A 3,914-nucleotide genomic window follows, 5' to 3' on the forward strand; every position below is an offset into this window, starting at 1 on the left:
GGGTGGGGGAACAGGTTTGCTCATTCATAATAACTGGACTTTTTCACCACATGCTTCACTATGTAACAATACATCTTTTGAATTCCATGCCATTACTACAATGCAACCCACAAAATACATGTTGTTGTCATCTATCGCCCCCCCAGGTCAGCTGACAAGCTTTCTTGAGGAATTGGATGTCCTGCTGTCCTCCTTGCCAGAGGATGGCAGGCCACTTGTGGTTCTTGGTGATTTCAACATACACCAGGACAAACCCCAGGCCATTGAACTGAATACTCTTCTGGACTCATTTGACTTGGAAAGACTACACACCACAGCAACTCACAGGTCGGGCAACCAGCTGGACCTCATTTTTACACGTAACTGTACCACCTCTAATATTCTTGTTACACCTTTACATGTTTCTGATCACTACTTTGTTCAATTCAACATGATTCTCCCATCCATTGTAAAACCGACCCCACCTTTGGTTTCCTTTCGCCGTAACCTCCGTTCCCTCTCACCCTCTCGCCTTTCCACTGATGTCTCTGCCTCTCTTCCCACAATAAATGTATTTTCCATGCTTGATGTGAACACTGCCACAGACACACTTAGCTCTACTTTAACAACCTGTCTAGACAACATCTGTCCTCTCTCCTCTAGACCAGCACGGACTACACCACCCAGCCCCTGGCTGTCTGACATCCTTCGTGAACATCGGACTGTTCTCAGGGCAGCTGAGAGGAGATGGCGGAAATCTAAAGATCCAGCTGATCTAGGTAAATATCAGCTTCTGCTCGCAACTTTTTCAAATAACGTTAAAACTGCAAAAACTTCATATTACCAGACCAAAATCAACAGCACCACAGACACTCGTAGCTTGTTTAGAACATTTAACACACTTCTCTGCCCTCCCCTCCACCACCTGACACATCACTGACAGCAGATATATTCGCCACATTTTTTACTGATAAGGTTACAGCCATCAGCAATACATTCACAGCACCACGCCCTGTCAAACACCTGGCTCCTGTATGCAACCCTTCTTTCACTATGTTCTCTCCTTTAACTGACACTGAGGTCTCTAAACTCCTCCTCTCCAACCACCCCACAACCTGTTCCCTTGACCCCATTCCATCACACCTTCTCCAGGCCATCTCTCCGTCCATCCTACCGCACTTACACACATAATTAACACATCCCTTCTTGCAGGCACTTTTCCCACTACATTTAAGCAGGCTCGAGTAACCCCACTGCTGAAAAAACCTGCACTTAACCCCACACAGATAGAACACTACAGACCAGTCTCTCTCATCCCATTCATGGCAAAAACACTTGAAAGGGCAGTTTTCAATCAGATCTCCGCCTATCTCTCACAGAACAAGCTGCTGGATGACAATCAGTCGGGCTTCAAAAGTGGACACTCCACTGAGACTGCCCTACTGTCTGTCATCGAGTCGCTGAGACTGGCGAGAGCTGAATCGAGATCATCTGTTCTGATTTTGCTAGACCTTTCTGCTGCCTTTGACACAGTCAACCATCAGATCCTACTCTCCACCCTCTCTAAACTGGGTATCACTGGAACTGTGCTTGACTGGTTCAACTCTTATCTCTCAGAAAGGTCCTTTGAGGTAGCATGGAGAGGGAAGTATCCAAGCCACACCAGTTACTTACTGGGGTACCTCAGGGATCAGTGCTTGGGCCACTTCTCTTCTCCATATACACAACATCACTGGGACCCATCATCCAGTCACATGGTTTCTCTTACCACTGCTACGCTGATGACACGCAACTCTACTTGTCTTTCCAGCCCAACGACACCACAGTGACCGTTCGAATCGCTGCCTGTCTGGCAGACATCTCGGCCTGGATGAAGGAACACCACCTTCAACTCAACCCTGCCAAGACAGAACTCCTTGTCTTTCCAGCCAACCCTGCTGTTGAACACAACATCACCGTGCAGCTGGGTCCAACTACAGTTTCGCCTTCCAAAACGGTCAGAAATCTAGGGGTAACCATTGATGATGAGCTAAATTTCACAGACCACATTTCAAAAACTGCAAGATCTTGTAGATTTACACTCTACAATATCAGGAAGATAAGACCCTTCCTCTCTGTACATGCCACACAACTGCTCGTTCAGTCCCTTGTCATAACTAGACTGGACTACTGTAATGTTCTCATTGCAGGCCTTCCTGCATGTGCTATTAGACCTCTCCAAATGATCCAGAATGCAGCAGCACGTCTGGTCTTTAATGAACCTAAGAGAGCACATGTTACACCACTCTTTGTCTCTCTCCACTGGCTGCCGGTTCATGCACGTATTAAATTCAAGGCCCTGATGCTGGCATATAAAACAGTCACTGGGTCTGCTCCAGCATACCTAAAAACATTTATGCAGAGCTACGTTCCCACCAGAAGCCTGCGGTCGGCTAAGGAACGTCGCCTTGTCGTACCAAAACAAAGAGGCACCAAAACACTTTCCCAGACTTTCAGTTTCATCATACCACGGTGGTGGAATGACCTTCCCAACTCAATCCGGAAGCTAACTCACTCTCTATCTTCAAAAACGGCTATAAACACATCTTTTCCAAAAGCACTTAACCGGTCAATAATAAAAAAAAAAAATAAAAAAAAATATATATATATATATTTACATTTCTTGTTGCACTTAAATCTGTTTTGTATACTATTATGATGATAGTGAAACTTTGTAATATGGCACTTTTTGTACCACTGTCTCCCTAAGATGATTCGCTGATGTTCTTCCTCTTTTGTAAGTCGCTTTGGATAAAAGCGTCTGCCAAATGAATAAATGTAAATGTAAATGTAACCCTCTGGAGTCTGGAGAAGTTTTTACATGCCTTGACATTTGTGCTTTTTTCAGTTGTTTAAAATCATATTTATGGCTAATATCTGATAACACTGTTTTCAGCACAAACTGGGCTACAATAATATGTGAGCAACATGTGTGTACATGTTTGTATTTTTGAGAAAATAACGTTTATGCATGGTTTTTGAAAAAAACTAAAACATTTTAAGTAATTGAAATATGGTCATATAACACATACTAAACATTTGTACAGCAGACTTTTGAGAACTGGATCTTGTAGCCTAGAGTTTTTGCTACAACATTATGTGAAAACCATCCTGAATACTCATTCATAGTCATTTAACTTTTGTAAGACACTTTTAGTGTTAGAAAGGCCATATGCGAGGAGGTGTGGATGAACATGAATATTGATGTCATTCACACCTGAGGAGACAAAAGACCCCTCCCCTGGGCCTATCAATGAGGAATGTGACAAAGAGAATGAATGGGACTTAATGATCAAAATCAAGTTTAAGTTAAAAACTTAAGACCTGCACTACCATTTGTACATTTTATGGTCTTATAGTTTTGTGATCAAAGCTGAAATTTCAGCATCATTACTTCAGTCTTCAGTGTCACATGATCCTTCAGAAATCATTCTAATATGCTGATTTGCTGCTCAAGTAACATTTATTATTATTATCAAAGTTGAAAACAGTTGTGTACATTTTTCTTCAGGATTCTTTGATGAACGGATATACACACCAAACAACACACAGAGCAGTGGTACAAAATAATTCCTCACATCTGAGGAAGATATGAACTCTTCATCACTGTCCAGGACCATCTGTAGAGCTTCCTCAGCTGTGTAGCATGCCATCTTCCAAACACGCAGGAAAGTGAATGAATCTGATGATAAACTTGATGCTTTTTAAGTCACAGTCGGGGATGTTTACCATTTGCATTGATCGTCTCAGTACATTACCGTATAAATAGCACACTCTGCTGGTGGGTGGGATCACATTAGGGATAATTAGCTGAGCCAGGAGAAACTGTGCATAACACTGTTCATACAGATTACATTGCAGGAGAATATTTGTTTTAAATTTGAATTGTTTTATTT

At 42.5% G+C, this 3,914-nt stretch overlaps 1 long non-coding RNA gene across 2 annotated transcripts; it reads left to right on the forward strand.

Moving 5' to 3' along the window:
* The first annotated feature begins 288 nt into the window (after nucleotides 1-288).
* LOC127651009 (uncharacterized) lies at nucleotides 289-2,459 on the forward strand. 2 transcript variants are annotated; one of them, XR_007971491.1, is made up of 3 exons: nucleotides 289-327; nucleotides 643-758; nucleotides 1,790-2,459. It is a non-coding gene; the product is annotated as an uncharacterized LOC127651009 (long non-coding RNA). The 2 variants fall into 2 exon arrangements; XR_007971492.1 differs by having other exon boundaries at nucleotides 290-359.
* Nucleotides 2,460-3,914: the final 1,455 nt, after the last annotated feature.

This window comes from Xyrauchen texanus, chromosome 10 (assembly GCF_025860055.1).
Source record: "Xyrauchen texanus isolate HMW12.3.18 chromosome 10, RBS_HiC_50CHRs, whole genome shotgun sequence".
Taxonomy (NCBI): Eukaryota; Metazoa; Chordata; class Actinopteri; order Cypriniformes; family Catostomidae; genus Xyrauchen; species Xyrauchen texanus.